The sequence below is a fragment of the Lynx canadensis genome, chromosome A1 (assembly GCF_007474595.2).
Source record: "Lynx canadensis isolate LIC74 chromosome A1, mLynCan4.pri.v2, whole genome shotgun sequence".
In the NCBI taxonomy this organism is placed as follows: Eukaryota; Metazoa; Chordata; class Mammalia; order Carnivora; family Felidae; genus Lynx; species Lynx canadensis.
Window position 1 is genome coordinate 169,874,517 of NC_044303.2, and position 23,329 is coordinate 169,897,845.

The following is a 23,329-nucleotide window of genomic DNA, read 5'->3' on the forward strand; positions in this document are numbered from 1 at the left end:
TAGGATGAAGAATATTCTTCAAATTTACCTCTCATTTAGATAGGAAGATCTGATTCAGATGTGGCACAAAAAGGGCCCTGGCTCAACTCACCCTCCTATGGGATGCCAAGAAAAATCAGTTTCAAATCAAGAAACAGCGCAGATTTATTTCCATGTCAATGAGTGAGCCAAGAAAAGAAGTAACAAGAGTATAGGAAAAAAAGGAAAATAGAAAATTCAATGTTATGCATACCAAATGTAGCAAATTTCATTTGATGATAAAAATTCACAAAATGTGCTCAGAACAAATTAATACACCTATGATATTTAGAGACTTGGATGCCTGCTAACCACAAAAAAAAAAAAAAAAGAGCTTATGTGTGTGGGTTTGGGAAGATAAAAAAACAAGCATGACAAAACGCTGATGCAAGATGTTGTGTAAGAGTGGTTCCTTATACTTCACAAAAATTTGTTTAGAAATTTTCATGATAAAATCTTTTCAAGTATTTTCCTTTTCTCTGCACTCATTTGTTGAAGAACTATTAAGTGAAAAACTCTTAAACATATGTTACAGTTCAATGGATTTTTACATATATTATATATCTGAATAACTACCATGTGGTTCAAGATATAAAACATTACCATCATTTCAGAAGGTTCTCTCTTACCCCTTCCAATTTATTAACTCCTCTCAATCCAGAGGCAACCACTTTCTGGACTTCAACTCCCCCAAATTAGCTTTTACTGTTTTAAAATACACAAGTGGAATTATACAATGTGAACTCTTTTGCGTCTATCTACTTTTGATCAACACAATTCGTTCATGTTGTTATAAATGTTCCTATACATAAATTCTGATGCAATATTTTGTTGTTTTTTCAGATCGAAATGTTTTCTAATTTCTATTGTGACTTCAGATTAATGCACTATTTAAAAATGTCTTGCTTAACTTCTAAACATCTGGAGTCTTTCCAGTTATTTTTCTATTACTGAACTGTAATTAATTCCACAATGATCAGAAAACACGCACTACATAATGTCGATCTGAAATTTGATACTTCTTTAAGAATTAGAATATTTTGTCAAATGTCCCAAGTGCACTTAAACAAACAAAAAAAAAGGTATAGTCTTCAGTTGTTAAACACAATGTTCTATAAATGTCAATTATGTCAAGGTGATTAATCATGTCATACAAATTTTATTCCTTTACTGATTTTTTTACATAACTGTTCTATCATTTACTTAAACATGTATTTAAAATCTCAGCTATGAATACATACCTATCTTTCCTGTTAGTTATACTAATTTCTCCATTCAGAATCTATATTATTAAGCGAACACATACTTACAATTATACTTTCTTGATGAAGTGACCCACATATTATAATATATTCCTCTTTACTTATTATAATACATCTTGTCTTACATCTGTTTTGTACAAATTAATACGATCAGCTTTCTTTTGGTGTTTGCAGACAATACTCAATTTTATCTTTTTACTTTGATCTTACATGCATTTTGCACTTAAAGTGTTCTTTATAAATTAAACATACATGAATCTTTATTTATTTATTTTTTTTAATGTTTATTTATTTTTGAGAGAGACAGAGACAGAATGCGAGTGGGTTAGGGGCAGAGAGAGAGGGAGACACAGAATCCGAAGCAGGCTCCAGGCTCTGAGATGTCAGCATAGAGCCCAACACGGGGCTTGAACCCACAAGCTGTGAGATCATGACCTGAGCTGAAGTCAGTCGCCCAACCAACTGAGCCACACAGGCGCCCCATACACGAATCTTATTTATAAGGGCTAACAATATTTGTATTGCCACTGAAGTGTCTAAACCATTTACATTTAACATAATTGCCATAATACAGATTAGCTTAAGTATCACCTTTCTATGTGTTGTTTCTTTATTCTTCCTTTCTTGACTTCTTTGGTACTGGTCAATTTTTTTTTTTTTACTATTCCATTTTATTTCACCTACTAGCTTGTTTGAAATACCTTTTAGTATCAATATTTCAGTGGTTTCCCTTGAAATTACAAAATGCATCTTTTTTATTTGCTGAATGTTATTTCCTAGAGGCTCAGAATAACTTATCTTCCTTTAAAGAGTGTTTTAAATTTTCTCATCTCAGGTAATTACACTGCAGGTAAAGACAAAGTGTGGGTTGAATGAAAGTACAAAATATCTGAGAACTGCAGAAACAGAAAGTTGGTACCCACTCACAGGCTCTTATCTATGAATCTCTACTAGGTGCTGAAAAGATTGGGAACAGGCTGGAGACTAAAGAGGCCTTCTTTCAGGGTGAAAGGAAGGTACTGATTGCCAACAAGTGAATAAAATAAAGTCCTACCTACACCTTTCACCCATACAGAAAAAAAAAAAAAAAAGCCTTACCCTATCGACAGAATGACACCAATTACTGTCCTCCATTGTGGCTAGAGGATAGGTAAAAGAAGAAAAACAAAACAAACCACCTTTACTACTGAACAGTGTTAGGAAATAGAGCAAGGATTTCAAGAGATGGAAAAGCAAATGAAAGAAATAAAAGACACATTGACAAATAACAAAAAGGCATTTATGGGCTCATCAAAGGACCAGGGGAAGAAGGTATAAATGAACTTCAAGACAGGTCATGAAAAAGTACCCAAACTGAAATACAAATTAAAAAAAGAAAAAAAAAAGTGTGGGGAGGAAATTAAACAGAGCCTCCAAGAAATGTAGGACTGTATGAAATGAACTACCACCTACATAACCGGATTCTCACAAGCAGAGCTGGTAAGTGGTACAGATGAAATATTAGAAGATATTCTGAGAAATTTCCAAATATTATTTAAGAGATTAAACATAAATTTGAGAAAGGCTCAGCAAACAATCACAACAAGCACTATATATAGAAAACACAAGTACCCCCAGACAAATCATTTTCAACCTGCTGTAAAAACCCAACAATAAAGGAAACATTTTTGACGCAGAGAAATGAAGAATTACACCTGACTTCTTGTCAGAAACCATACAAGCAAAAAGACAATATAAATGGCATCCTTAAAGTAACATAAGAAAAACACTGTGAACAAATAATCCTATACCCAGCAAAATACTGTGCAAGGAAAATAAAAAGTAAAATAGAGTATGTTATAGCCAACCCAAGAGACTTTGTTACCAGTAGACCTGAACTACAGAAAGAGTACAAAACAGACATTTGACTCTACAAAGGAATATGGAACTCTAAAGATAATTAAAGTGAAGGTACATGCAAAAATTTTTTTTCCTTATTTTTAGTTACTTCAAACCAGAACTGTATAAAGTAGCAGTCACTGATAGAACTTTCTGAGATGATGAAAATGTTCTATATCTTACACAGTTCGATCTGAAAACTAAAAGCTACCTGTGGCTACTAAGCACTTAAAAAAAATGGCTAATATACAGAAATTAATTTAAACTTAATACTAACTACTTGAAATTCAAATTAAATAGTCACACTGGCTAGGACATACTAGACAATGCAGGTCTAAAGCAAACACAGTAGCAAGGTATTATGAACTTATGGCATATATAAAAGTAAAACATATGACAATAGTAGTGCTAACATAGTAAGAAATTGGCAATATACTGTTATGAAGCACTGATACCATATAAAAAGTGGTATAACACTGCCTGTATAAAGACTGGAATTAAAGATGTATAATACAAATCACAAAGAAGCCAGTATAAATTTTTTAAACAGGCAAACTTAAGTATAAGTAATGAGCTACTAATGAAGATAAAAATAGAGAACCTATTTTTATAGGTTAAATAAAAAACTACTAAGAAGGGAGATTTAAATGTAATCACATTAATAATTACATTACACATAAATGGTCTAAACAACCAAATTAAAAAGCCATATTGTCAGGATGGGTTAAAAAGAAAGTGGGTTGTCTATACCAAACCTACTTTAAATATAAAGGCATAGATGTAAAGTAAAAAGATATACTATGCAAACACTAACCAAAAGAAAGGTAGAGTGATATTAACGTCAGATAAAATAGACTGCAGAAAACGGAATACTGTCTTTATACAAAGTATGTTATTGGTCTACAAAAAAAAGAGAAACATGGAAATCAATTATAAAGATATGTTTACGTATACATTTTACATATTTATTATATATATATTTCCAAATATTTGGAAACTGAGTGATATGTTTTTTTTTAAATTTGAAATTTATTGTCAAATTGGTTTCCATACAACACCCAGTGCAAGAATGATATACTTCTAAATAACCATGGGTCAAAGTGAAAGTCACATTAAGTATTTAGAAAATATCAACAGAACAAAAGTTGTGGGAATATCTAAAGTAGTGTTTAGAAGGAAATGAAGGTCTCAAATCAATGACTCAAGTTTATACCTTAAGAAATCCTAACAGACTGGATTTAAACCCAAAAGCATACAAAAAGAAAACAGTAAAGAGCAAACATCAATGAAACTGAAAAGAAAAAAAATTTTTAATGCAATAAAACAAAAAACTGGATCTTTGGAAAAATTAATAAAATTGATAAACCTGGACACAAACTAGTAAAGGCAAAAGAGAGGACACATTGTCAACATGAGAAATAAATGAAAAGACATCATTACAGTAGCTATAGACAGTAAAGAGATAATAAAGAAACGACTTTACGGCAATGAATAGATGAAACAGATGAATTCCTTGAAAGACACAAAGCACTAAAATTCATATAGTGAGTAAAAGTGATTCATGCAAAGACAAAAAACTTTCAAGAATAGATAACCCTAATCATCTTATACCTATTGAATGTATCCTTTAAAACCTTTCAAAAAGAGAACTCTGGGCCCAGAGGGATTAGCTTGAAAACTCTAGCAAAGATTTATCAAACAAAGACCACTCTTATCGGAAATTTTTCAGAAAATTTAACACTTTCAAATTCTGAGGCCAGCATGATCCTAATACAAAGATTTACATGAAAAGTCATCTTTTGTGGACATAAATACAAAACAGTACTCAACAAACTATGAGCAAATCTAATCCATCAATTTATGAAAATGATAATACGTCATGACCAAATGAGATATCTAGAGAATGTAAGGCTGATTCAACATTTAAAAATAAAATATTAACAGACCATATGATCATCTCAATAAATAACAGTAAAAACATCTGACCAAACTCAGTGTCCACTTGTTAAAAATTCTCAGCAATCAAGGAACAGAATGAGAACACAGTTAACTTCATAAAAGGCCTAGTATACTTAAAATGGTAATATAGAATATATAGAATATATAATAATAATTTGATAAAAAGGCCCTATTATACTTAATAATAAAAGACTGAAACCAACAAGTCACTTCTAAAAAAATTTTATGGAAAAGCAAAAAACTACAACAGCCAGGATGATTTTGAAAAAGAGTAGGTCAGGTGGCACCTGCATGGCTCAGTCGGTTAAGTGTCCAACTCTTGATCTCGATCTCGGCTCAGGTCATGATCTCGTGGTTCATGAGTTCGAACCCCGGGTCAGGCTCTGCACTGACAGTGAGGAGCCTGCTTGGAGTTCTCTCTCCCACTCTCTCTGACCCTACCTCACTCATGCTTGCTCGCTCTCTCTCTCTCTCTCTCTCTCAAAATAAATAAATAAACTTTAAAAATTTTTAAAAAAATAGTCAAGTCAGTCAAAGAAAGACAAATACCATATGATTTCACTCATATGTGGAATTTACAAATGAGCAAAGGGACAAAAAAGAGAGAGGCAAGCCAAGAAACAGACTCCTAAATAGAGAACAAACAAAATAGAGAACAAAAGAGAGGTGAGGAGGGAATAGGTGAAATAGGTGATGGGGGTTAAAGAGGGCACTTGTGATGAGCAATGGGTGTATGGGAGTGCTGAATCACTATATTGTACACCTGAATCTAATATTACACTGTAGGTTAACTAACTGAAATACAAATAAAAACTTAAAAATGAAGTAAGTACTGCAAATAAACAAAGTTGGGAGTACTCACACTACCTGATTTCAAGATTTACTGTAAAGCAACAATAACCATGACAATGTGGAACTGGCAAAACGACAGGTATAAAGATCAAGGAATTAGTCCAGAAATAGACCCACATATATGGACAACTGATTTTTAACTAAGTTAATTCAATGAGGAAATCAAAGGTTTCCTAACAAATGGTGCTAGAACTGAGAAAACAAGCCTTAACCCTTATCTCACACCATATATAAAAACTAACTTAAAAGGTATGATACACCTTGTCATAAAAGCCAGAACTATAAACCTGTAGAAGAAAACATAATCTGTACAACTTTCCACTAAGCAAACTTAGAACACAGAAACACAAATCCTAAAAGGAAGACTGATGAACTGAATTTAATCGAAATTAAAAACTCTTCTGTTCTGAAAAGTTAGGAAAATAAAAAGGTAAGCTTCAGACTGCATTATGTGTGTATGTGTCTGTGTGGGTCAAAGGACTTCTGCAAAAAAATACACAAAGAATATGTACAACTCAGTGAAATAAACAATATTTACAAATAAGCAAGATTTGAACCGATACTTCACAAAGGAAGACACACAAAGGACCAAAAGCAAATTCTCAGCATTATTAATCTTTAGATAAATGTAAATTAATATTATAGTGTGATATAACTACATACCCGCTAGAAGGACTAAAATGAAAAAGTCTGAAATAACCAACTGTTGATGAGGGTATAGAGCAACTGGAACTGTACATGGGAAGCTGTGTGGCAGGTTTTTACATGTAAACATTCAGTTACAATACAATGCAACAGATGCATTTCTAGATATTTACCCAAGAGAAACACAAAACTTCATGAACGGATGTTTACAGCGATTTATCAATAATACCCCCAAACTGGAAACAATCCATTTATCCATAAATATGTGAAATAGTCAACAAACTGTGGTAGACCAATACCATGGACTGCTACTCAACAATTAAAAGTCATGAATCAGTTAAACACAGAAAAGTATTTAGGATTCTCTAACCCATCATGCTAACAGAAAAAAAAGCTAGATGCAACAGAGTATGTAATTCCATTTATATGAAACTCCAGAACAAATGAAACCAATTTACAGTGAGAAAGAGAGGACAATGGTTTCCTGGGGCTGAGGGGTAAAAATGTCACTGCATAGGGCAGAAGGGAACTTCTGGGAATGAGAGAAATATTCTCTATCTTGATAGTGGTAATGAAAACATTCTACTGTTGAATGTGGTGCTGGTGATAGGGGTGTACGTGTTCGTCAAGACATACTCAACTGTCTATTTTAAATACACACATTTTATTGTATGTAAATTATCCTCAAAAAAGGTGATTCTTTAAAATGGAACTCTTTTGGGAAAATATAAACCAAGGAATAATGGTAATGCCCTTATATAACCACTAAAAAGAAGTCAAAAACATCAATAAAATTCAATACCCACTATGGTTTTTAAAAATGTCATCCGAAATTAAAAATAACAATAAAATCACCTTGGAAAGCCAAGAACAGAAGAAAATATTTTAACTTAATATTCTCTTTATCAGAAAGTTTCAGCAAACATCATAACCGATGTTTAAAAAATCAGAAGCATTCCCCTCAAAGACAGAAACAGTATGTTTTTAGCTATCACTATTATTCAAAATTATATAGGAAGCATACCAGCCAAAGCAATGAGGAAAACACCTAAGTTATAAAAAAAAAAAAATGAAAAGAAAGCCACAAATCTGTAAAAACTTTCAGACAATCATCAACTCAAGTGATTAGATACATGATAAACAAAAAAAATTCAAAAGTTTTCCTATAACCAGAAAGAGAAAATTTTACTGAAAGTTTCCATCCACCAGAGCAAATCAAATCATAAGATAGCTAGGAATATTAGAAAGGAATGTGATACATATGGGGGGGGCGGGGGACCTATAAAACTCAATACTTAAGAATATAAAGCAAGATGTGAATAAAAGGGAAAGACATACCATACATGCATCCTTTTCTGAGGGGAGAGGCTCGGTATCATAAAGCTCAGTTTGCCCAAAATCAATCTAAAATTTCAATATGACATCATTCAAAAAACCTAAGGATTTTTCATTTAATTTATAAATTGAGTCTGAAGTTCATCTGGAGAAGAAATGCATAAGAGTGAAGTAATTTTGAAAAAAGGGAAAAATGGTTATCAAAATTTTAAATATGCATACCCTTTTAGCTAGCAATTCCATTGATAGGAATCCATGCTCCAGAAATAATCACATACAGAGGAAGTTTCCCTAACAGTTGACTTTTAGGATAAAGGTAGGACTACAAGGGGGGTGGGAACTGCACTTTTTACCATTCTTCCACACTGTTTGAATTTTTTTTTAATTATTTAAGATTTAAAGTTTGTAATTAAAAACTAATCAATACATGAAAAAGTTGGTTTCAAATAAAGCATTATTTGTGATTGCAAAAAAACTAAATGTCTTTCAATAAAGGAATGGTTAATTACAGCTCATTCAAACTAATGAAATACCTCTTAACCTTTGTCAGTATCCGAAAGACCTATATATAACAAATAAAGATGTCCAACACATAAAAACAAGTGAAAGAAGCAAGTGATATACCAATGTGTCTGGTATTCCTCCCACTTCTCCCCCCCAAACCCAACTTTACATGTATGTAAATGTGTTCAGAAATGCATTTAGAAAGATGCACAGTAAATGGTTAACTTTAGACAGTGGAGTGGGGCTGGGGGATGAAAAATGTTCACTTTTACCTGACAGTCCTTTTTCTAAATTGTTAAATTTTACATCAAGTTTGCATTTCTGTAATTAATTTTTAACACTTAAAATTATTTTATATAAAAATGACATGAATTCTAGGAGAAAAAAAACTAAAAAAATAGTTTAAACGTTTATTTCTGTTATCACCATGTTTATTTACATACTCTTCAAATGATCTGTAGTCTTCAGCAGAGGTGACTGCCATTTTAAGGAAATTCAACTGACCAACTAGATTATGATAAAAAATAATACAGTGCGCCTTTTTTTTTAAGTCGTAAACTTCACAGAAACATCAGACTCAAAGCAGGTTCCATGCATACGCAAAAAATTTTAATGCCTTGGAGAGGGAAGTCTCCTAAACAGATTATTCTTCCTCCTTGCAAAAAAGAGTATTTACCTCCTCCTTTTTTCTTCAACTTGGTCTGGGCGACTTTAAACTCACCATTTTGAATGTGCGCAAAATGATTTACAAGCAGTAATCTTAGGGAAGCCAAAACTGAAGGTGGATCTGCGAGAGGGGGGCTCAGACCTGACATCGCTAACCGGCAGAAGCATTGATGGAATGGCGGTAATATAGGGAGAAAAACGATTGTTGTGATTTGTACAGGGTGTGCTGCGTACCCGAGCCTTGGTGACAATCGGAGAAAATGCAAATACAGCCAGGAGAGCGACCGCAACGGAAGGCTTCTTGGGGGAGGAGGGGGGTGCAGGCCTGTGGCGTAAGATGGATCAGCTCTATGTGGGGTGACTGGAAATGGACAGAGAAGGCGGCTGTGAGATTTTGGTGGGGGGCACACTCATACAGCCGCCAGTTTCGGCAGAAAGGCAGCGGGGTCCTTGGCCAAGGCACCAAGGACAGCAGAAGCGGCAGCAGGGAAGAGCAGCCGGTGGACACCCCGAGATCAATCGATGCCATTCGCTGGGGCCAGCAGGCGCAGTGGCCACGGACTCGAGTGCGGCCCCAGGTCCGGGTTGGACCGGGCCCAGGAGGCGAAGAAGGCCTCTCACAGCCATCAACCCCACCCACCATGGCCGGCGCAGCGGGCAGGGACAGGGCCCACTCCTTCTCGAGGAGAGAAATTAAGAAACGGAGGGGGTGAAGGCAGCAATTTCCTCGCCCCGACCCTGATATTCCTGACATCAGAACAAGCCAGATTAAAAAAAAAAAAAAAAAATCCCCTCACCGAACTGTGCAGCGGCTCCGGAGCGAGAACAGCGCTCGATCCTCCACCCGCCACCACCGCCTTCTTCTCCGCCTCCGACTCCTCCCCCGCGGAACGCGCAGCGGCAGGCGGCAGCGGCGGCGGTGGTGGCGGCGGCGGCGGCGGCGGCGGAAGCAGAGGCGGTGGCGGCGCGTCCCGCCCCTTGCGCCGCGGTAGAGGCGAAGGAGGAGGGCACTCAAGCCCCGCCCCGAGGCCAGCACCGACCAATAGACTCAAAGGGCCTCTGCGGGAAAAATCCACATGTCCAATCGGAACTCGAGGAGTGGGCTCACGTCAATGGTTGGGACGTGGCAGAAAAACGGAAAAATACTTGGACCGTATGTACTCCCTGGTACTCCCTTCTCGTTCAGTAGGACTTCACCGATTGGCCGAAGAGCGGAAGGATGAAGGTACACTCCCCCCACTCTCAACCCAGTCCGGGTCTGGGCACACCTCCTTTCCCTGCAGCACTGCGGCGTTCGGGCAGGGGGCGGGGCACCGTGATGGGGCTGGAACGGCAAGGCCTTTTGTGGTTCGGGCTGGGAGAAAAGGCGGGGTCTCAGGGAAAGGGAAGGGGGTGTGGAGAACCAAGGGAAGAACTGGCGCAGCTAGACTTTTTCAGAAAACCCGAAGCAACAACCAAAATGGAGGAGTTAAAATCAATCCTAATTCCACTGGAAACCTGACTGACAAGGTTAAGGTCTCCTGACATAAAGTTCAAAGCGTTGCAGTTCAGATATGAGTGGGACAAGAAAAAATAGATGGAAGAAGGACACATTGGCCCATCCTGACTCGGCTTACTATCTAGTGGGTTTTCCCCTCCCACCCTACAATCACACCCTTGCATCCTCATTTCTCATTCTGTTGGAAGTGGAGTATAGCGGACGCCTGCTTTCGCTCTCTATAGACCTTGCCTAATTAGAACCTTCCAGTTTGCATCTAGAGGCTAACCGGCTGTCAAGGCGAGAAGTAACAGCTCCCATCACATGTAACCAAAATAAATACAACAGCTGTAGTCCCTGGACATCTTGCTTAATTTAAACACGGGTAACAGTTTACTTAATCATGTCAGTGATGCTAAATTGTTTCTTTGTCCGGCACATGTCCTTTCTTTTTCATCCTGAACATGTCCGCTTCTCTGATTACAGTCCTGCTTTCCTGCCACCTTATTCCCCAACCCCCTCAACTCCTTTCACACATATGCCCAGTGCCCAGGATATATTTATCGTGTCCCCTCCCCCAAGGATTAAGAGCCCCACTTCTTGTGCTGTCCCTGGCAACTGCAAAATCTGCCAGTGATCTCAGACTTTTTTTTTTTTCTGTTGGTTAAAACAAATTATCCAAAATTTACTATGGGAACTTAAGTTATGAGATTTGCTATAGGCATTTTGTGCAATCAAATCCAAGTCTCAGCCCACCCATGTAGTACATTTCTTACCAAGAAACCATTTCCCACTTGATATTTCTCTTTTACACACGTTGCTCTAGAAGCTGTGGCTCTTTTTCCATCCAAGTTTTCCCACTTTGAAAAATAATTCATACTTTAATCACATTTCTTTAATCTCCCTTAGGATGTTGCATACTGATCCAATTGGATATACCAACATGTTTGTTGGGGCAGTGTTTCTCAACTTCAATCTTTTTCATACTTGTGTATACTACTCACAGTATTATTTATTATTTTCTTTAAATGTATTTTTTGCAATTTCTTTAGAGGGAAAGTTTATAAAAGTACTATGAATGGAAGAAAACCTCCATCATCGATTCTAGTTTGAAAGTAACAGTAAGAAAAGTGAACAAAACAATTTTTTTAAATGATGGCTAGAAACTATTGCCTACTAAAGTCTCTGAACCTAAACCCCACTTCCTGTTAAAAGGGTCTGTTACCAAGCATTAGACACATATTAAAGATCAAGCACACAAATGGCATTTTTATCATGATGTAATCAAAGGATAGAAAAATAGAGCTAAAATAGGAATCACTTTCTCACAATGAGTCATTGTTTTTAATCCTGCATGCATGCCCCAAGTAAAGTCATCCAAGGCATCAGAAGTGATCTGTGTTACTTTTTGGGAAACACTGCTGTGGAGGCTTAAATCATGTATTCTATAATCAAACAGACCGTATTCTCATAATAGCTCCTGCATTTATAGCTGTGTGCCTCTGGACAATCTATTTACCTCTCTGGCCTCTTATTTCCAATTTAAATATGGGAAAAGTAATAATATTTACTCATGAGTCACTGAATACATTAAATAGCCTAATAAAGGTAAAGCATATCATACCATGTTGTAAGTACTAAATACATATTAGCTGATATATTATGTGTAAATAGAGATGATAATAATATGTATTATTGCCTTGTACATATAATTCTTATTGACTCCAGAAATGAGAAGCATTCCCCAAAGCAATGAGTTGAAGATATGATGTAAAACAGTGGTCCTTAAAGAGTGATACAGACCAACAGCATCAGCATTACCTGGGAACTTTTAAAAATACAAATTCTCAGGTAGGTCCATCCTCAGACCTGAATTGGAAACTCTAACTGTGGAGTCCAGCAATCTGTAGCTTAGCGAGTCTTCCAGATGATTCTGATGTATGTAAAGTTTGGTGACCACAGATATCGTAGAAAGAGGACTGACTAGTCAAGGAGTGGGAGGGCCTGACTTTTAATTATAGTCTTAAAGTGACATCAGCCAAATGGAGGCATAAGGACCTCTGAAAATTCTTTTCTCCACAAAAGCAGTGAGAAAACTGGTAATTTTGTCAGAGTCAACTTTTTCCAAATTCTAGATATTAACCAAAGGCTTGCAGCAATCCAGGAAGCATTTATGCAGGAAAACAGCTGAATTTCTCAGTAAGAACAGTAAGCTTTGTGATGTTTTGACTTATTCTAACCCAATCCCTCTAGCTCCAGTTCTGCTTTTGCACTGAAAAACAATAGCCCACAATCATGGGGAAAACCAGCAGCCTGGCAGCCACCTGATGAGGCAGAGTGAGACTGGAGAGCCTTCAAAACCTAATTCTAAGAGAATAATTTCACCTACCTGTGCTTCCCTAGAAGATCTCACTTGCAAGGCTGTCTTCATTCGATTTGCTTCAGAGCCAAACCAGTGCAAAAAGCCTTCTCCCCAGAAGCATTTGTCAAAAACAATGAGAGGGAATCGATTAACTTTCCTGTTACCTTAGGTAGTAGAAACAGCTGGGACAAAAAACAGATTAACCAAAAAGCTTAAAAGGAAAGGTTGGAGAAGGTCTTATAGGACTTTGAAAAACTCCAACATATTCATAGGAATCTAGAAACCCAAACACATTAGAAACCCACACACATGCCCCGGGGCTGCAGTAAACTGTGCATAAGATCAGGCAAGACCTGAGGGGGCCCATAGCATTCACCATAGGCTGACTTTGAAGCTCTGTAAAAGTTAGAAACGAAGGCTAAGGGAAAATTGGCAATCCCTGGCTTAGTGTTGAAGCCATGACTCAGCATACACAGACTCTCAATAAACACTGGGAGATATATTGGTTCCAGACATTTAAGGCAATCTATCTAATTATTAGCTGAGCCCTAAGCTAACCAAGCAGAATCTTCCCTGGCCACACATGACAATGAATACAGACTGTGCAGGTAGTTCAGCAATGTCACTGAACAAACAAAAAGCATCTATAACAAATAGCAACAACAAAAAACCCCAGGGGAGGAAGAAGAATCTGATTTCCAGAGTTTCCACATTATGTTTTTTAAATGTCTAGTTTTCAACAAAACCAAAAGTTGGTTCTTCAAAAAGATCAACAAGATTGACAAACCTTTAGCTATACTGAATAAGAATAAAAAGAGAGATGACTCAAATTACTAAAACGAGGAAAGAGGATATTACTACTAATGTTACAGAAATAAAAAAAAAATTATAAGGGCAAACCAAATATTTGTATGCTAATAGTTTAGAAAACCTAGGCAAAAATGGACAATTTTCTAGAAAGACACAAACCATAAAAACTGACTCAAGAAGAAACAGAAAATCTAATCTTAGCCTTGTCATTTATGAACTGAATGACCTTAGTTTAGGTTGGTCATTCAATTATCTTGAGTCTTAGTTTCTTCAACTAGAAAACAGATATAATAATCCCTATGCCATATATTTAAATGAGGTGATAGGTTTTATTAGGTGTATATTAGGTATATTAAGACACTTTAGCCAGTCTGTGCTGACAGCGTCGAGCCTGCTTGAGAGTCTCTGTCTCCCTCTCTCTCTTTGCCCCTCCCTTCTCCTGGTCTCTCTCTCTCTCTCTCTGTCTCAAAAATAAATAAACATTAAAAAAAAAAATAAGATACCCTAGCCACTGAAACAACTCTTAAAATCCTTAAGCCTCAGTAGCATCTACACAAGATTATTTATTATTAAAAGTTCATTCAGTAGGATTGGTGGGAAGCTCTGCTTCACATTTTGGGACCTGAGCTCTATCATCTTTAATACATGGATTTCATTAAAAGTCTGAGTACCAACAACCAGCCAATAGAATAAAGGAAGCATGGAAGGGAAAATGTGAAGGATATCAGAGATTTTTATTAGCCTACCGTGGATATAGTCTAGCCATTAGTGATCATGATCTTCCAGGAGATCACCTTGAACCTATGGAGGCTTGGTTTTAGGCTCTGTTAGACTATATTTTGGTTTTGTCCTTACTATTAGTATGTAGTCCTTATGCCTAGGGTGTGGTTCTGACTCTTAGAATATCACCCTTCAGGGTCTCAACTGGAAGCCTGGGATATTTACTGAGATCTCTCACTCTTGACAGGACTTAAATTCTTGTTTTTGACTCCCAGACTGTACAACTACTGAAACCTCTGCTTAGTTCTTTAAAATCAAAGTCACTGTTTCCTGCTGGGTTTCTTGGAGTTTTGCTCTTTGCCTGAACCATTTACTAGTCAGCCAACAACTTAAAGGGAATTTATTGGGAGGTTTTGAGGTTCCTTATTTGCAGTTCCTTCCTCTTGGGAAAGTTTCCACTATAGTTCAGCCATTTTGGCAACTTTGTACTCTGACCCCTTTCTCCTCTGTGTACTAAGAATACCACATTCTGCTTGAACTCTAGTCCCTGGTTCCACAATTTGGTACATATTCTCAGGGGGAAAGCCACAATAATGTGAAGCTCACCTTGTGTTTAACTTCTCTCAAGAATAATAGGCTCTCAAGTCCTACCTGCACTGCTAACTATTCAATGCCTTCAAATATTTGTTTTACATATTTCCCCAGTTTTTATAATTGCTTTCAGTGGGAAGGTTAGTCTGATGGATGTTAATTCATTGTGGTTATAACCAGAAGTCCACTAAATGGTTGTTTTAAAGTTTGACAGGGAAATGTCTAGACTCATAGTTCTTTATCAATATAATTTCTTTAAAATCTTAAAAGTTCTGACATTGTTTTCTTTCAATAAGTTTTATGATTTATTAGCCTTATCCAAATCCCAAATTTAATTCTTAAGTCTGCTTTAATTCTTTGCATTTAACCTCCATGCCTCTCTTTCAATTTAATGGTGACTACCATCAAGCTTGGTGGAGAAATCCATAGTCTTTTTTTAAACATTTTTTAAAGGTTATTTGTATTTATTTTGGGAGAAATAGCAAGCAGGGGAGGGGAAGAGAGTGACAGAATCCCAAGCAGGCTCCACGCCGTCAGCACAGAGCCCAATGTGGGGTTCAAACCCACGAACTGCAAGATCATGACCTGAGCCAAAGTCAAGAGTCAGATGCTTAACTGACTGAGCCACCCAGATGCCCCAAGAAAGCTATAATCTTAAACTGAATTTTTTTCATAAATATTAGTAATAATTGGCCTGTGTTGATCAAAATCTTTCTTAGTCTTTTATCTATAGTATTAGGTCTCGTGGAAGTCCACTGTTCCAGTCATTTGCAGCCCCGAAGTTTTTTAGAATTTCTCTATTTCATTTCTATTTGCATACAACCCTTTCTTGTCTGAGTTCATATCTTTAATCTTATATTTTGCTAAACAGTCAGTGGCAACAATATACACCTCCAACATTCTGTTTTCAAAACTTTTTCCCTGGAGTTACAGACTGCAGGCACTTTATCTGCTCCCAAATACCCTCAGTGATGGAGGTGTTTTAACAAAATGCTTTGGTATTGCATAGCATGGATCTCCATCTTTACAGAGTCTGAAATAAGTTGCTTCACCATTCGTTGACCAACTGCTAAACCAGTGTCCTGTATTTACAATATTTTGTTACAAAAAAATCATGTATTAATTAGGCAACTCTAGATAATGTAACAGATAAAGACTAAACTGTTATGAAACAATCATTGGAAATCTATTTCCTGGAGACATAAGGTCCACCTAGTGGTGAGGGAGAGAGTTAATGGGAGAGAGGTACTTCTTTATACTGTAATTCAATGACCCATGCTGATAAAGGAAGAGCCATCTTCAATCATGTGTTCCAAGTTTATGCTGAGAATCCCCACCAAAGAGTTAAAGAACTTTGACCAGCTGCATCCTGGTTAAAAGCAAAAGAACATGAAATGGGTAATTGAAAAAAGAAGGTATAAATACTCAACCAGTTACAGCCTGTGACATAATTTACTCTATTGGTTACACCTGTGGTTCTCATGCTGCTGAAACTTCACAAGTAACATCAACATCACCTAGGAACTAAATGCAAATTTTCATGCTGTATCCTAGCCTTACTGAGTCAGAAACATTGGGGATGGGCCCAGTACTGTGGTTAATGAACCCTCTGGGTGATTCTAATGCAGGCTAGGATTTGAGAACCACTAGGTTTCAGTACATCAATATTGGGCTGAGAAGCGGGTGTGGTGATTGATAAGATTTTGGTTTTCTCCTTTCCTAGACAAACTAAATGTAGTTTATAGTAGCTGGTTTTCTGTGAAAGTTTAATCGTGACAAGAGTGTGATGGCTGCCCTACAATAGACAATACTGACTGGCTTCTTCAGCCGTCATTAAACCTTATAACATAACTTCCTACGTTGGAGAAACTGGAAAGTTGACTTCACTTCTTAGATGTTATTGTTGCTAGGTTCCAGATGTGATTTAGGTTCTGCCAATTAGATACATCCATGTGAGATTTGCAAGGTGAAAATGAGTGTCTCAAGTCAATGTACTCTTTTACGGTTTTGGTTATTTCTGCTGCAATCCCAGGTTACAGGAAATGGAATTACCTCCATCAGCTGTGGCAGAGATAGTAGTATCTGGTGTCCAGTTTTGTGGCAGTCCTGTTAGGGTTTGAAATATTCATTTTGTTGGTGTGGATTGTGGTGGAGGTGATGGGGCTCTGGAGCTGGGAACTATAGTGACCGTTTCCTTGAATTGCTGAACAGCTTTTGATTTTCTGTTTTTTCTGGTCATGGCAAGGGCACAAGGTCTCTTGGTGACCCAGTTTTTCAGTGCGACTTGGGGGGTCATACTTGGATGACCAAAACAGAACCTATTTCATCAACTCTACCAGCCATTTTGTATAATATATCTTTTTTTTTTTTTTTTTTTTTTTGCTTAGACTTGAAAGCGTGTATTAAGTTTTCTGAAACTGATTCTGAATGATAACAGTAAGGTGATCTGTTTTTTCTCTCTGGAAGCTTTTGGCACATTTTCCTTATCTTTTTTGTTCTAAAATTTTATAACAATTTGTTTTAGATGTGGAGTGTGTTTTGATTCATGTGCTCAGGCATTAAGTAAATTTTTTTCTGTATAAAGAACTAAATCTTTGAGCCCAGGGAAATTTTTCTATATTATTAGATAGCTAATTTCCTCCTCTCTCTTTTCTTAGCTCTTTAGATATATTCCAGTTCTTTTCTTTCACCCTTTCATCCTATTTTTCTCCAGATTTCTTAGAGCTCTTAAACTCTATCTTTAATTCCTTCCATTGAATTATTGTTTTCAGCCATCATATTTTTAATTTCTAAGTTTTCTCCCTTCTGGTGTTATACTGCTCTTTTTTTTTTTTTTTTGGATATAATCTTTTCTTGAATCTTTCCAAAGTTTCTCCCTCTCCCCAGCTTTCGTGAAATATGACTGACAAAATTATATACATTTAAGGCATACCATGTGATGTTTTGCTATACATACACATTGTAAAATGACTACCACAGTGAAGCTTATTAAGATATCTATCACATCATATAGCTATGTTTCCTTTTTTTTTTTTTTGAGATATATCCTCTCAGCAAATTTCAAGTATACAATAAATTGTTATTAACTATAGTCACGATGCTGTACATTAGGTCTCTAGAATTTATTTATATTATAATGAAAAATTTGTACCCTACTACAATTTTACTTCCATTCTTCCACCCCAATAACCACCATCCTGCTCTCTGTTTTACTGAGTTGAGTTGAGTTTCTACATTTAAGTGAGATCATGCAGTATTTATCTTTCTGTGTCTAGTTCATTTCACTTAGAATAATGTCCTCCAGGATCATCCACATTGTACAAATGGCAGGGTTTCTATATTTTTGATGCAAATATATATATATATATATATATAATGGAATATTATTCACAGGTAATCATTCACTATGCTCTCACTTTCCCCAATGGGAGAAATTGTGGATTAAACAGATCTCTCTTGGCCCTAAGATGTGCTGCCTTGGGGGAGGGACATCATGGGTAAAGTGAAACTGTTCTTCTGACCTTCTTCAACACATGCATTCTTGGATTTTTTGCTCCAATGTTTCCATTGGACTCCTGGACTCCCACAAAGGTGCTCTGATCTGTGGGTGGTTGTCCAAAATCAGTGTTCTGTGGGGGAATGATAATAGCATACTCCTATTCTGCCATCTTACTGATCCCAAAGATTCTAATTAGAGATTTATTTTATTGATTTTGAAGTTCCCTTCTGTTCTTTGAAGTATTTCTGTTTCCTTACGTGTTGAATTTCACAGTATTTTAAAATCAGAATTCCTCTTTCTTGGGGCGCCTGGGCGGCTCTGTCAGTTAGCCGTCTGAGTTCGGCTCAGGTCAAGATCTCCTGGTTGGTGGATTCAAGCCCCACATTGGGCTCTGCACTGACAATGCAGAGCCTGCTTAGGATTCTTTCTCTCCCTCTCTCTCTCTCTGCCCCTGTCCTGCTCTCTCTCTCTCTCTCTCTCAAAATAAATAAACTTAAAAAATCAGTATTCCTCTTTCTATTTTTTTTATATATATGAAATTTATTGACAAATTGGTTTCCATACAACACCCAGTGCTCATCCCAAAAGGTGCCCTCCTCAATACCCATCACCCACCCTCCCCTCCCTCCCACCCCCCATCAACCCTCAGTTTGTTCTCAGTTTTTAACAGTCTCTTATGCTTTGGCTCTCTCCCACTCTAACCTCTTTTTTTTTTTTTTTTCCTTCCCCTCCCCTATGGGTTCCTGTTAAGTTTCTCAGGATCCACATAAGAGTGAAACCATATGGTATCTGTCTTTCTCTGTATGGCTTATTTCACTTAGCATAACACTCTCCAGTTCCATCCACGTTGCTACAAAAGGCCATATTTCATTTTTTCTCATTGCCACGTAGTATTCCATTGTGTATATAAACCACAATTTCTTTATCCATTCATCAGTTGATGGACATTTAGGCTCTTTCCATAATTTGGCTATTGTTGACAGTGTTGCTATGAACATTGGGGTACAAGTGCCCCTATGCATCAGTACTCCTGTATCCCTTGGATAAATTCCTAGCAGTATTCCTCTTTCTAATACAAACTTTCTTCACATATATGATAACCTTTGATTTGAAAATAATAAATTATAAGTTCAGGGAATGTGAATGAAGCTTGTTGAGTGGAAGACCTCACCTTAAGAGGCACTAGCTCTTTTGCTGAGAGAATCATAAATACTAAGATGCCAAAAGTTTGCTCTAAGGCCATCCAGTTTCTTCAGAGGAATGAAAACATATTTAACTTCTTTGTCTTCAAGAGACACTTCACTGTTTTATTTTTCTGCACAGAATTTCATATAGAACTACAATATAATAGCCATTAGCCACCTGTGGCTTAGCACCTGAATTGTAGCTCTTCTGAATTAAGATGCACAGAAGTGTAAGATACACAACAGATTGTAAAGATTTATTTCAGTAAAAAAGAAAAGAAAACATGTCAAATAAAAATTATTAAATTTTTATACCGATTACATGTTTAAATAATATTTTAGGTATGTTGGGTTAATTAAAATGTCAACATTAATTTCACTGTTTCTTTTTATTTTTTAATTTGACTTCGATAGTATTTAAAATATATATGTGGCTCGAAGTATATTTCTGTTGCTCAGCATTAATATAGTAGAGCTTTCAGTGATCTTTCTTCAGTTCTGTATCTTCTGCTTTTCATAGTACCAATACGTAGCTTTCTGAAATATCAAGTATCTCTGAGATTCTTTTTTTAAGTTTATTTATTTATTTGGGAGGAGTGGAGCAGAGACAGAGAGGGAGAGAGAGAGAGAATCCCAAGAGAGAATCTGCACTGACAGTGCAAAACCAAATGTGAGGCTCAAACTCACCAACTATGAGACCATGGACTGAGCCAAAATCAAGAGTTAGATGCTTAACTGTCTGAGACACCCAGGCACCCCATCTCTGAGATTCTTTTAGTTTGCTAGTTTCCCAAGTCAGCTATACCTCCTTCCAAGTCTCCTTGAATTGTTAGCTTTTTTTCTGCCTGGCTCCAATCAGTCCATTCCTCCCTTTGATTTCTGTTATCTAAAATTTTTGAGATCTCATGTGCTGATGTCCTTATTCCCATTATCTTTCTAATTTAGGGTTTACACATTTAAATTTAATATTACTTTCATGTAGATTCAGGAAGAAGAGGAAAGAACATGATGTTTTGAACGTACTCTTTGACACAATAGATTATTCCAGTCTAGAGGACATTCTCTGGATATATACTGTATGTGTCTTCAGCATTGCCTGGCACAAGCACTAAAAACAGGAGAGATTTGGTTAATTTCTAATGAATGTCATATTTGTAAAATAAAGAAACTATAAAGTTAAGTGGAAAGTGATGAATTCTGTTTCCTTCTGATGGGGACTGTATCAGATAAGGTTGTAATTGACCAAAACTGGTTAATTGAAGAAAAAAAGAGAAAATTATGGAAAAGATACTCAGTAGCTGTAGAGAAGTGTAGAGAAGTGTAGAAAAGACTGGAGAAGCAAGCTTGGGAAATTGGTGGGAACAAACACAGGCTAGACATACAGGATTATAGCCTGAGCCATGCTACCCAACCAGGCTGGTGAGAACACTGCTGTGACCCCACTGAGCACTGGATGGTACAGACTACATCAGTACAGGATGATGCTCCATGGCAAGTCTGCCACTCAGAATTGGCTGCTGTTGTCACCAAATTCTTCCCTGCCTGTGCTTCTTTACAGTTGCTAGCTTCTAAGTCCAAGTCCCTGGAGGGGCCACCTGATTACTAGAGCCCGAGTCATACGCCAGTAACGTGTAGGAAAGCAAGTATCTGCCATTTTCTGTGACTATAATGGGAATCTCTGCCTCCCCTTAAGATCTGTATCATAGGGAATTCCTCAAACAGGAAAGAGGTTGAGATTTGAGGCAGCCAGAAGAAATGATACAGATGATTCAAAAGAAATGACATGTCAGAGCAAATAGCCAATATTCAGAACCAACATTCAATATGACTTTTAGAAATGTAAATGCTTAGATGCCTGTAGAAAATATATTCTTCTAAGTATAGTAGTTGCAAAATGAACAAATAGGCTTTGAGATCTACAAAGCTATCAGCCAATTACTGAAAATATAAAAGATCTGAAGATCTAGAAGGAAGAGTTGGTACCATTTGGTTCAGCTTCTTACTTAATGTGGAAGTCCTTCTTCCCCAAGACCCATTTCAACATTTATAAAGTACTGGGGGAGCTCATTGAAATAGGGTTTCATTTCAATTCTAAATTGTTAGAAGTGGAATGTTAGAAATTTCCACCTTATATAAGATGAAAATTTCCTTCTTATAACATCCACCCATGAGACCTAGATCTGATGCCTCTAGTTACTTTGAACAGAGCACAGTAGTTAAAAGTTTTATTTTAACTACTGGAGTCAGACCCATATTTGATCCTGGCTTTGTTTCCTGCTGGCTGAATGACCTCCTTAATTCTTGTTTTCTACATCTCACAAAATAGGATTATAACAGCATCTACCCTAAAGAGTTATTGTCAACTATACGGAGATAACTTGGTGCTTAAATGAGTAACCAGCACATAGTGAGCATTAAATAAATATTAGTAATGATAATGATTGATTGATTGACAACAACAGCACTTCTGAAGTTGAAAATCAGCTGCCATGGAAATTTAGAATGATACTGGAGAAAGAACAATGACCTGATATGAGATTTCAATTGTAATCCTGACTCTACCACTAACCAATTCCATAACCTAAAAGAAATTACCATATTATTCTTTCTGCAAAATGAAATATTTGGCTTAAATATTTTCGTAAGATCCCTTTCTGCTCTAAATTCCTGAAACTCTATATGCACTTATGTCATTTTTATTACTGAACATTACCAGTTTCCTCAACTGTACCTCATATAACTTGATCAACCGATTCATCATAGCCTCTGTCACTTTTCCTCAGCAATGCTTGTTAGTGTTCAGGCTATTACTTTATTAGCATGTTTGTTCTACAGAATCCTTATCCATATTTAAAAAATTGAAAGCATAAAGCTATATATACAAAATACAACAATATAAAGCTATGAACCATATGGCTTGCATTAACTCTTTATGAAAAGATAGGGCTCTAATCTTACAGATGCAAAATTTGATGATCTGCATTATGTTTTAAATAGAAGTCACGGATTCATATATATATATATATATATATATATATATATACACACACACACACACATATATATATATATATATATATATATATCATATAGTCTATATGTTTGATCCCACTTATTTATAAACTGTATGGGGGCAAGATATGTTCACCACTGTACCCTGGTATTTAGAGAGTATATATGCATGTACACACACATACACACACACACACACACACACACACACACGATGAACTGAAAATGTTCAGCATTTGAGCAACTTTAACTCTACCTCTAAGCAAAGACTGGCATTTTCCTCTTCAAGTGTGACCTTGCTTTTGAGGAGTGGTGTTATTTAGAATTTTGAATGGCACTTCAAAAAAATATATGGTGCTACATATTTTGCTAAATTAATTTAAGCCAAACTTTTCAGCCATTACCAAATCTTTGAAAAGTCATTGTTGCCTGGACTATCTATTACCAAAAGTTTGGAAATGTTGACTTAGAACTGGGAATAAGTAGTCAGAAATTGCTTTTGTAGAATACCCCCTAATTTTGTTTTGGAGAGAGACTAAGTGTGGATGAGGACAC

General features: G+C 36.5%; 1 protein-coding gene across 1 annotated transcript in view; it reads right to left on the reverse strand.

The window, feature by feature from the left end:
• PJA2 (praja ring finger ubiquitin ligase 2) overlaps positions 1 to 10,023 on the reverse strand; it is a 70,136-nt gene extending 60,113 nt beyond the window's left edge. Inside the window, exon 1 of the mRNA XM_030326169.1 lies at positions 9,917 to 10,023. The gene's annotated coding sequence lies outside the window, so the exon portion shown is untranslated. The remainder of the gene's footprint in view (positions 1 to 9,916) is intronic.
• Positions 10,024 to 23,329: the final 13,306 nt, after the last annotated feature.